The sequence below is a fragment of the Dicentrarchus labrax genome, unplaced genomic scaffold (assembly GCF_905237075.1).
Source record: "Dicentrarchus labrax unplaced genomic scaffold, dlabrax2021, whole genome shotgun sequence".
Classification (NCBI taxonomy): Eukaryota; Metazoa; Chordata; class Actinopteri; family Moronidae; genus Dicentrarchus; species Dicentrarchus labrax.
In genome coordinates, this window is record NW_026136709.1 from 12,861,190 (window position 1) to 12,874,030 (window position 12,841).

The 12,841-nt window shown below is 37.9% G+C and overlaps 1 protein-coding gene across 1 annotated transcript in view; it reads left to right on the forward strand.

The window, feature by feature from the left end:
- Window positions 1-1,790: 1,790 nt before the first annotated feature.
- Window positions 1,791-12,841, forward strand: part of eya1 (EYA transcriptional coactivator and phosphatase 1) — a 62,543-nt gene continuing 51,492 nt past the window's right edge. The window contains exons 1-2 of the mRNA XM_051410319.1: window positions 1,791-1,989; window positions 6,402-6,462. The gene's annotated coding sequence lies outside the window, so the exon portion shown is untranslated. The remainder of the gene's footprint in view (window positions 1,990-6,401; window positions 6,463-12,841) is intronic.

The following is a 12,841-nucleotide window of genomic DNA, read 5'->3' on the forward strand; positions in this document are numbered from 1 at the left end:
TTGACATCACAGAGAACATGAAAACATGAAACATAGTTATTGATCACTGAGTCCACACTAATCAAATAGCACCCTGGTTTGTTTGAAGTTAAAAATGGTTACAGTGGGTGTTTACCGTTGCACTTCTGGACCCTCCAGCCGCACCCCTCTTAAACATACACAGACAGAAGTGTTATTTGTATTGTTAAATTTACATTAAGTCCATTTTAATTGCATCAACCCACTAAACAGATCTTACAATAATGGGCCTGACAGAGAAAATTGCAATCATCTGTGAAGAGCCTGCGGCGGTGTAATGGACAAACCTGATTAATTTAATCTTGTTGCACTCCATTATGGCTGCACTTTATCATTTCAACAGATGGAGCACCAAGAAATTAAAAAATGCTCTCAAGGATATGTGGCACTTTCCATCCACTCGAATCCCTTTATCTGAAGGTGTGTGGGCTGCTGCCTTGAAATGAAGGCCTGGACTGGAACCTTTGGATGAGTGCATTTTCCAACCCAAATCAGATTATGAGAACAGTCAATTGATGCAACAAATCATCAGAATTGTCTTGTGATGTATTGCTGAAGGCTGTTAAGGGCTGTCCATCCAATCATCTAGTCCAATGAGTTGATATTATGAAAGGAGTAGAATGACAATTGCTTTACTATATGGAGGCTATTTTCGCAAGCATGGGTGCTGCATTCATTCAACTGTTATAAAAAGCTTCCATTTTCACACAGAAACAGATTTTACAATGCAGGAAGCACATTTTCTTGATATATCCTGTTCCAAAGTGTACTGTCATTGTGTAATAGTCAAATGAGAGATGGTCAAAATTTGTAGAATTTTTTATATTTTACTGTTTATACTTTACAAGTGTTGTTGGAGCTTTGAACTCTTTTTACTTTTGCCATCAAACAAAGTTGAGCCAGACATCTCTATTCTATTAGTCACGTTATACAATCATTAAAGCAGTGGTGTTCCCACTTTCTTGTATGTGACCCCTCAATGTGAAGCAACATGTCCTTGTGACCCCTCATAGGTTGAATGTCTATAAATGTGAGCAGTCCAATAGAAGAGTCTATTTTCCCCCTGCAGATTGTTTCATTTAAATGATTTTTTAGCGGTCCAAAATGGTGCAGTATTTTCAAGAAAGAAGCAAAGATTAGACAATACTCTGATAAATAAATGTCATTTTGTGCATCAGATGTTGTTTTGTTTATTTCCTACTTGGGGAATTAGTTAACAACCCCTTAACTCGGGAACCACTACATTAAAACATCTATATTTTGACTGATTCCTGTCAGACCAAATAATCCATAAGAAGCTCACATTCACACTGAAAATCATCCAACAATCTTGATGCTTATAGAGGAACCTATAGGTGGCGATCTGGTTCATATCCAGAGAAAAAGAAGAATAGATGTACTTTACTGTATAGGCTACAAGCAACATTATTACACCGTTTACCACAGCAAAGCCATTTTTTAACATCTGGGCATCCCTGTAAGTGGAATGATAGTGACTAATTAAAGTACATAACAAAGCTGTATTATATCTCTAAATGGTCTAGAACAAACCTTAACCATATGAGTCGAGCTTAAACATACTATCAAGTGATATATCACTAACAGGTAAAAACAACGTGTCAAAGAAAGAAGAAAAGGTAGCTGTAATACAGTGTGGGTAAAGTTTTCCTCGTGCCTGCTACATTTGATACCAGTGGGCAGCGCGCGCTCAGACGCACGCGGATCTATCGTTGTCAATTCACTGTAACCTTCCGACTCCGCTGCCGTAAAAAAAACTTGGTAGCTTTTGTGTCGGACATTGATAAACGTCTCATGCGGGTTTTCCCCCCGCAGGTTGGTGTGCGTGTGTATGTGTGTCACCTACACATTTTTCAGTCAGCGGGGGAAAGAAGGAGTCGCTTGACGGGTCAGAAAAACTCATGGTTATGAACAGAGACTTGTTGCATGTGGTGACAGCGGTGATACAGTAAGGTAGGCAGCACTGAGACGACGCTGTTTTTTGGGTGTCTACTTTCCTGTTACTTTTCTTGTCAACTGTTTCTTCACAATTAAGAACTGTTAAGAACCTATTTGTTTGTCTTGTGCGGTGAATTGCGTGGTGTCGAGCCGTTTCCAATATGGGCGGGGACAGCAAACAGCTACAGCACTATGAATCATACTGTAGCTCCAGTATAAGCTGTGTCAGTCGGGATCAATCCGCAGTGAGAGGTTAAAGTCGGGGAATTAAGGCTTTCGTAGGACAAACAACTCAAGTGTAACTCAGTTTATTTAATGTCGTTTTAATTGTAGTTTAGTGCGCAAACCCTCCTTTTAATTTATTTTATTTGAACTGTTTACCTTTCCTGTAAAGCATTGGTAATTCACTATGGTACATTCTGTGCATCACCTTATAATAATTTACATTAGTCTCAAAAAAGTAATCAACACCGTTTCAGAATAATGAGTAGTACACCCACAAGTGCTCTTGCATTGTACAGTATTTTATTACAAATGTTGTCTCGCATTTCCCCAAGAGCATATATTGTAAGAATAACGTGCTTTCACTCCCAGAAATAGGGCGATGCAGGTAGCGCAAGTTACATACATTTATCAAAATATCATTTGCCTTAAGTTAACAGCAGTTGCACCTAGGTTTTACTCTCATTCATTCTTCCCCAGGCTGCAGTCATTTTTCTGTCTAATTATTTCCTTTTTTACTCTGCACCACACTTGACAGTGATGGATAACAGGTTAAAAATGGACATTTTCTCCTCAGTTAGTGTATGTTGGATTGACTCAAGCATGCATGGTGTTCTTCCCTCAGACCAAAGGACCTTGGAAAGATTGTGTTCCCCTCTGCTTTTCCCATTCCAATATGATACAGTTTGTCTTCATTTTCTTCTGACTTGGACTCATTTTCATGATATATGGCTAAAGCACATCATCAAGACAGAAGTGTAGGTTATGTCAAAGTTATGCCATCATGATTACAGTCTAGCTTGCAGGAGCAGGCCTTCTACCAGTGTAGTAGTACTGAATAAGCATGAGTGGACCAACTGTGTAAAGATGGTGGTTCCCTGATTGGATGTTTTTATTTGACTCACAGGGCAAAGTTGTCAAATATCAGCAGTCCTTCAGTGTCTGACTGTCAATTCAAGAAGCTGCCATATTTATGCACCTGGTTAAATGTTATGATGGGTATTGGCTCACATCTGACTAGAGGTCATCCTGGAAGAGCATTGGTCCATGGTTGCACAAACCACATGGTGCTATAATTACAGTGGCTGGACGGTGGAACGGGGCGCACAGACGATTGTCTGATTTGTCTGTCTCATCCTGTCTCCATCTCCATCAGGGTTCTCTTCAAAATTTGTCTTTTCCCCACATGATATGAGATAGTTCTATTAATAAGGGCTGCAACTAACAGTAATTGTTATTGCTGATTATTCAGTTATTTTTCTTCTTAATTGTTTGTTTGTTGTTCAGTTTACTAAATCCCAAGTTGACACCTTCACATTATTTGTTTTAACCTTTCAAACACTCAAGATATACCAATTTCCATCACATAAGATAAAGAAAAGTAGGCTACTGAATCCTCGAAAGTCTGGAACATGGTAATGCTGGCATTTAAACATTAAACATAATTCTGATTCTGATTCTGATTTGTGCTTTAAAAATGACAACAAACAAACAAACAATTCATCAGTTATTAATAGCTGCCAATTGTTAACTATTGATTAACAGACCAATTGTTTCAGCCATACTACTATTACTGCAATACTTTTCTCATATTGTGATTAAATCATCATCTGACAAGGCCCCAGTTTCACTTCCCTGCCTTTGGATTGCCTTGCAGAAATATCATCCATTTTATGAAAGATAGGGAACATAGTCAAAATCCAACACAATAAATGACACATCTATTGTGACTTATGGTCATAACATTTTAAAGCTTTTTCTTTCTTTTTTTTTAGCGTGATCTCACATCCTCTGAATGATATATTTTATGGATGTCTTTATTGCCATTGTTGAATATCTTGTTTTGTTTGGACCCAGTTTCTCTTTGCTGCATTTTGTATTTTCAGTCACTGACCTGGGATGGAACAGCTGTGACCTAAAGATTCAAAGTCTGAATTCATTCAGTTTTTAAAAGTGTGGTAGCGCAGCAGGAATACTGCAATGTATCATGTCTGCAGCAATGAATAGAACAATTTTCATTCACACATGTACCAGATTCCCTACTGTACTGTACATGTGCTTCACGTTTTCTTTAAGACTTGACTTCAGAGGAAAGTTCTCCAGTCTATTCTCCTTACTTTTGAAGTTACATGCTCCTCCAATTACTGGGGCCATGCAGTCTCCCCTATGGTGTCCTTGGACAGCTCTTTGAGTGCCTGAAAATGTTGCGGACCATTAATTCTGGATTGTCTTCATCTGTTTGCATAATTTTCCCTCCGTAACCGTTTTCCTCCCCCCATTTTCTTATTTTTTTCTCTTTTATAAATGTTTCAGTCTTCAAGAGATTTCAATTTTATATAATTTTTTTCAATACCACTGACAGTTGTTAAACTTTTACATCAGTCTGTTTTATGGTATACAGCCTGTCAACTGTGTACTGTGTGTTTTACAGCCTGTGTGCTGGTGTTGCCTATTGAAACTCTTCACCTGCCAGCATATAGGTTTACAGATGTATTCAACAATATTCTTTATTCTCTGTTTAAAATTTCCAAAAGTTCATAAAATTATAAACACGGCAGAGCAGTCGATAAACAGAAAATCAATTTTGTGTAAAAAAAAAAAGGGGAAGGTATTTTCTTTAACCTTATGCATTTTCTAGGTTTTTCAGTTAGACTAATTTGCTGTCAGGCAGGAGGTTGTTTTTGCAACTCAGGCAGACTCCAGAAATTAATTTATCCAAATAACCACGTCCTCCTGGGCCATGGAGGTTGGGACACTGAAATGGCCCTGGTAGGCAAAGCTGCCTTTTGAAGTCTGGAATGTTTTGGCTGACTTAGAGCAGGCGACTGGAGTGGAGGGATCATTTTCACTGACCCATGGGATTTTTAACCATTTTCATATACTGAGAACAAAACAAAGTGAGGAAAAATGCCTGAGCTGATTTGCATTGACTTTGCTATCAAAAGCTGAGGGGGAAAAATGAAGTGAAACTGATTTAGGAGATCTTTTTTGTGTGTGGACATATTAGGACTAAATAGTGTGATATCATGCATTTGTAAAATGTATTCTTAAGAGTTTCCAAATGGTTGCCATTAAGCTGGCTCTTTGGCCTATTCTAAAAAAAAAAAAGAATTCAGCTGTATAATAGAAATTAATTAATGCACTCTGCTTGCTAATTAGGTGGTCATTTGGACTGCAGGCAAAGTAAATACAAAGCCCATCCTAATAATACAAACACTTTAATTGCACACTTTCATTGTATAAATGTCTTCATTAGGCACACCACTGTTAGTATTTAATTTGCTATATCCATTGTATTAAAAATCACCACAGTAGTTAGATTAATAAAACTCAATTCCTATTTATATATCGGCTCCTCTCAAAGATTTTAATTACAACAAGTAAATGCTGTGCTTTTATTAAACAAGCCCAAGGAAAGGGAAGTGCAGGAAACCAGGCGGTCTTGAGTAACGGGGCACTTGAGTTTCCAGCGTAATAAATAATTCACAGGTCCTGTGTGATGAGCTGCTGAGGACAGAAATCCCTAATGACAGCTTTTTATAACCTATGACTCAGCTGGCCATTATGCTTCTGACATCCCTACACAGACCACATTCTCTCTGCATGCTCAGTGCTCACTCTTCTCTCACTCACTCGCCTACTGCACTGACGAAAAGGAGTTAGATTACAAAGTACTGTATACAGTCAATTAATAAAATAAATTAAATGGAAAACATATTAAAATTAAGTTAGTATATGTTAAATGTGTCCTTTTGATACAGCACATTTATGTTGTAAAGGTATTAAGGTTGTCAACTAAATCCATCTATAGTTGAAAAAGGTGCTTTATGTTTTTATTTTGTTCTTGTGTCTTTTTTTCAAATAGTTTATATCTTGTGTTTTTAACCAGTAAAAAAATGTTGGCTGACAAATGACTTGATTCACGCTGTCTGCCTATTATACTATTCTCTTTATACCTGTCTTGTCTTTTCTTAGTTCCTGTCCAGAAATTCCTCTTTTTACAGAATTAATTCATCAATCAGTCTCTCTGTCTTCCTTATGAAGTAGTTTGAAGTGTGAAAAATACCGAAAATGTAAAAAACTGCAGTGAAAATAGCGATAGCGGTTGGAAGCGTGTGAAAGCTTTGATTTCAAAATGTGTTTTATAAGTGTCCTAAGTTAAACTGTAGTTATTAATTTCTCTCCATTGTCATTTCCTGCGTCAGGTCCATGCAGGAGGGATTGGGCTCACCTTAGCTCCTGTTGCCACTGCTGTGTATGTGTAAGGTAAGAGACTGAATAATTGAATTCCTCCAGTCTGCTTTAGGCCTGCGACTGATCAAGTGTTATGGTGTTTGATTGGCATAATAGCAGCATACCCCCCCAGGTAAGGTCAGTCTGAGCAACATCTGGGTCTATTATGCATTATGCAACTCCCAGTATGAAAGGCAAGGCCTCATATGGTATTGGTTGATATCATTATTGTTATCATTTCCAAACCCCCAGCTCTCACTAAGAATAGGTGGTTAATTTTAGATGCAAAAAAAGATCCAATTACTCAGGCCTCTGCTTGTGGTTGTCCCCAGAGTTAGTGCAGGGAAATAAATCTGGTGGCCTTGATTAAGTACCTGACAATAGAGTTAGCACAGCACTAGTGGTTTATAGTAATACAGTGGACATGGACAATTAGGCCCACCAAGTAATTTACAGTACTGCTTGCAGGTGGTGACCTGGTATGAGCTTGGGACCACCTCAGTAACAAATTAGATCGTATAGGCAAGCAGAGCAGCAGCTCTGTAGGACTTCCAAATAAAGCAAAGCAATCAAAGATTATAAAAAGCTTGACGCATATTTCAAATTTGTTATGATTTTGTTCTTGTGAAAGGAATAACATATGGCACTGGGTTTTTCATCCGTAATTTTCCGGAGAGTGAATGATCACTTTTATACGTTGTTGATCTTTTTACGTCAGTGTGGACCGTTCTCCTCTCTCTGCTACCTATTAATTATGAAATACTGTAGGTCTTGCCCATTTCATTTTACTACTTCTTCCTGCTGAACTTGGTGTGAAAGGCTGCTGTTCTTAAATAGGTGTATAAAAGTAAGAGTGGGGAAAGTTCCCCTAGCACCCACTCACTCCAGCATTATGTCATCAGAGTCAAAAAGGCACGGCTGAAGAAAAATGTGCTTGTTTCACACATGATAGACACCTTAACACATGGAGCAAATGGAGCGGGGCATGTGGCTACTTCTCTTTACCATAGCAGGACATACAGCACCAGCCCTTGAACGCACCTAATGTAGTATTTAACATTTTAGAGGAATTTGTCACTTAGTATAAGTATAATAGTCCACATGCTGGAATATCTTAATATTTTTTATATAATCTTTTCTACACCGAAAGATCTTCTTTTGGTTCTTTCTATGTGTAGTACAGTTTATCAGATAATACTTGTACCGTACTGTATGTAACAGTGAAGAGGAACAGTGCCCTCTTCTGCCTGCCTGCCAGGCTCTGTCCTGTCGCCCACAGATTGAAACATTACTTCAGGTTTTGTTGTAGTTTACAGAGTGGAGGCTGGCACTCTGTGTCTGAAGCTTATCGGCCCCTTGTACAGGTCAGACACTGGGCTGAGTGGCAGGACCCCTGGAATAACTCTGACCGCCTTGATCCCCACTGTCAGCACATAGGTCTTAGTGTGAGCTGATTTCAACGAGGCCACCATAGTATGGTGGTTGCCCTGCTCCCCATGACGGACCACTGCTGGGCTGGTTTCCTTAGCAAGCCTGTTTCATTTAACAGGAACATGTCTTATGCAGTCAATGTAGTTTCATCCTCCGGAGACCTGATAGCTGTTTGAGTCTGGTCAGACACAGAGATGCTAAATTTAAGTAGTTTTATATTGAAAAATGTAAATATTCATCACAAATAAGACATGAAGTTAAACTGATTGATTCAATCTGTTACTATTGATATGTTTTAAACATTTATGGTTATGTTTACTCTTTTATTGTCAGAGCGAGCACACTGCCACACGGTTGTGGAGGCAGCTCCATCTATTTTTATGGGTGTCATACATTCATGACAAATGCCCTGCAAATATGGAGAAAAGCTAATTGGCATAAACCCGAATGATGTAAGCAGCACCTCACCACTAACAGCTGTGTGTGGTCCACTATTGCTTGCACAGCTATTTTAGAGCTCCAGTCCAAAAGAAATATACTGTATATATGCGCTACACCTGCAGTGCAACTCGGTCTTGAAGACAGACAGTGTAAGCAGCAGAACATTTTGTGTTTTCCCTTGATAGAGAAAGGATTAGCTATTATTTCTGTGACCTTCTATCAATTATTAATATATTTAGCCTGTCTTTTCTTGGATGATTGCATTTTCTATTTTTGATAGATCGTGTAAGTGAGCATTGGTTACACAATCATTATGTGTCATTCCGTTTTTTTAATTATTTATTTTTACAGATGCTTTGTATAAGACAAGTAAGAAAATGCTTCAATAAGCCTCCAATTACGAGTGCTATTTCCACTCACCTAATAAGGAAATGTTCACAGGGTTATTTTCACAGATGCAAGTGTGAACTCCTTGCTGGACTACTGGAACAATATTTAGCATTCTGCTACTGATGTTTAATCTCTCATTAGCCTTTAGGTGACATGAAACAGCATCAGCCTCGATCTTGGGTTTGCCAATCAGAGGCAGGTTGAGTGACAGGCACAGAACAGCACATCTCTTATGTAAACCCTTCCTCTGCAGCCACGAAATTAGAGTGGCTGTTGCTACACGCCGCCGCCTCCTGCTTCTACACAAATGAGAAAGTAAGCACTCCAGTTCAGAAGTTCACATTTTGGATGCGTGCCGGAACTACTTAAGGCCAGTGACGTTTTTTCAGAGGAACAGGTGGTCAGAGTGACATAATTCTGGCTCACTGTTAAGATCCTTAGAAATAAGGCCCAGTTGCTCTGCCAGAAGTGTTATTACTCTGTCAATATGTATAAGCGCAAGTTCATCTGACTTGTTACTAATGTAAACTGATAAAAAGGCAAAGACAAAATAAAGATTATTACTTTACACCTGCTTATATACTTGATATATATTTCTACAAACAAACAAATCACAAACGTATGCACCCATCTTTGACATGTCTTAAGGCTTGGCTGAGAAAGCTATTTATTCTCATACACGTTAACTACTGGCACATATGCGTTAGAGTGGAATGCCATTCAGAATGCAGAAAATATATTTAGTTCTCGCCAACAGACAGCAAAAGGCACCAGTGGGTCTAGCCCCTGTGTGAGAACAGTTATTTCTGTCACAGTATGAACTTTCAATTACTGTAATCCGCTGCTTGACTCCTTCAAGAACATCAGGCCCGATTAACTATTTAGAAAAATCAGATATGACACCTACAGTACATATCATAAATGGGAACAGCTTTATTTTTGACCCCAAAAAATTATTTTCTTCCTATTTTTGTTTTCATTGATAAAGTGTCAAATGAGGTTGTTAGTTTGGGAATATATTATAAATTAAGGATGGACTTGTGCTCACCTTATACTGTATATGGAAGCAGGACATATATTAGAAGAATATCTGCTTGTCTTTGGCTTGATAAGAAATTCTTGCATGTTAGAGTTAATACAAATGCAGTAACTGTTTGATATATTTGGATTATTATGAGTTTTTTTAAATCCATTAATAGGTAGGTGCTTATGGAAAGTGGAAATACCCCACAGCTGCAGTCTGGCTGTTGCTCCATATGTGATCCTCCTGTCAGACCCTCAGAAAACACTCAAACTTCACTACCACGCAACTTAGTCTCAATTGCAGCCATACAGACATGTGTCCAACTACATTATGGGCACGTGAATCTACAGATGTTCTGCTTTTACTCACATTTTGATAAAACATTGTTTACAGTCCAGTAGTGCTTACCATGCAGTCATGTAATAATGCATAGTGTGGACAGTGCATTTCTTTAAGCTATTTCTATTATATTGACATTTAGGGTCACTAAACATTCAGTAAAGTTTTATTTTGAGAAACCCTGTGAGGTCTGTGCTTATATTTGGTGGAGGTTTTACCTAAAGCCAGGCAAATCTCAGGGCAAAGCCATGTGATTCAACAGGGATGAACAGAGAACAATGCCCAGATAAGTGAATTACCTACCTGGTAGGAACACACAAGGGGTGTGTTCTGAAGCTAGGCAACTGGCAGGCCCTCTGTTTGTATTAGGAAACAGTTGTGCAGCTCCTGCAAACACAACTTATCCTGTTTAATTGGTGTGTAATTCCTGCAAACTTGTCATACATGTCTGTTTTTCTTGACCTATACAAACAATATAGGCTCTAGTGTGAATGGTCATTGAGTGGTTAAGTGGAGGCTTCTCTAGAGGGGCAAATAATTGGTGGCAGGAACTGTGTAAACACTCCTGAACCTTGAGTTGACAAAGTTGTATTGTTCATCTTGGAGCAAGTTTGACACATAAAGTAAATGATTTGTTTTAGTATACCGAATTGAATTGTATAATGCCAATATTTTTATTTTTTAATAAACTGTACCTAAACAAAGTGTTTGTCGGACAACTAATTTAGTTGTCAGCGTGACCAGTGCTAAACTATGACTTCATCAGCTCTAAAAACAACAAAGAATATATCTATCGATATATATTGTTTAACAAGACCATTATCCTCTTTTTATTTGAACACTCATCTAAGGACTACCATTGTCAGTAAGTAATTTATTATTAGATTTGGCATTAAGTTAATTATGATTAGGAAATGTGCAAATGGAATGCAAATGGTTTAGCTAATATAACACAGAAAGGTTGCTCAACTTGACCTGTTAAAAACTTAAAATAGAAATTTTATGCACTTATTGGTCATGTGACTGCCATAATGTATCCGACTTTCAATCATTTAATTTACTGTATTGAATAACGTTCAGTGAGACACTATATTGGTGTCTGTGGTGCTGCATTTATGAACTCATTCACTGAAGATATTGTAAGCGAGCATGCTATTTTTAGAGAAATTGTACATTGGCTTGGCTGAAGCATATTGAGCACAATTGGATTTCAGATTCAATACAGATATGGATAAAAACAATAAAAATTTACACACACGGTATTTGTTTCTCATAGTGGTTATGCCCTCAGCTTTGGAAGAAAACCCATCTGGTTTGACTAAAATAATGAAAAATAGATTTCCTAGTCTTATCTCTGATCTGCTGCCATGAGTGAACAATACCTTTACCTTCTCTCACTACTCAAACTTTTTAAATGTCCTAGAGGAGTTCTTGTGCGAGTCCCAAACCTACTGAGATCTCTAATGAAGGCTTTACCTTCCAGGCAAGCATATTTCTCCAAATGACAGTAATTTACATATGATGTATTTAGAGAAGAAGAGGGCAGGCTAATTCTATTTAGAGATTTTCCTTTGTTTTAGGAGTCATTAGCAGCTAGCTCAAATCTAATTTTTACAATTTCATCAGGCCATCTTGGAAAGCCTCTGTGAGCTCATCAGAGAGGAGCATTTATTGCTAAGTGTTCTCTATTGCATTAGCACACAATAAAGCGGCCAGGGACTGCTACAGACGTTTATGTGGAATCCAGTTAACACTCCGCCAATTCGTTTTTTATTGGGACACAATCAATTTTTATTCATTTTAAAGCCAGAATGCTTTCTTTCATTGTGTGCCTACCCCAGCTTATTATGCCCTAAACTAATTACTCAGTTGTTTTCACAAAATGCTAATGTTTATGTTAAAGATTTCCTCTTTGAAATGCAGGCCCGACTTGCATATACATGATCTGAGATTCTCTGTCACATATGTTCTTCATTATCACACGCTTCCTTTTAAGCCTAATAATTGCATTCATTTAATTTGTACAAGTCTGGCAATAACAATAAAAAAATCTGAGTTATAACATAAAAAATCATGTGGCACATTGATTTTGAGGAATTAAAATATGAGTCATCAAATCTAGCCCTTGAGCAAAATGATTAGGCCCTTCTTTTGAAAACTGAATTTTACCCTCACTGGGCTACAACAAAACAATTGGAATATTTTGAAAATCTACTGTGGAGAGAACAGAAAAAAAGGTCAATTTAAAGTAACCGTAAAGTAATCGTGTGGGAAGCAAAATGAGCCTCATTTTGTGCGATTTAATAGCTCATACAATGGACAGACCACAAACTGACCAATATCTCTTTAATTCAAGCATAAATAAAATTCCTCTGTGTTATTTGACCAAAAGAGATTTTAGTTTCTTTGTTAAGAAGACACACTGGCCTAGCATCAGTAAATAAGGGTAAGACAACCACATACTATTACGTTTTTAACAATAAGAAGCTTTTGAGAGTTTGATACATTTGTAAACCCAGTAGATACATTGTATAAAGCCTATTATTGTATTCAAAACTTTAACCCGTTATTTATTGTGGTGCTTGTGTGAATAGCTGAGAACTCGATCCATGTGTGGCGGAAAAGCAGCTTAAGACGTCTCAATGTGAGCTAGATGTGTGCATCTGCACTGCTGTGTGATAATTAGAGTGCTTAAGTGCTCCTGGAGACAAGACAAACCCAGATACCCTCTTCCTCTTCTGCCCCTCCTCTCATTCACAGAGAAGGTCTTTGATGGCTCCCATTTGA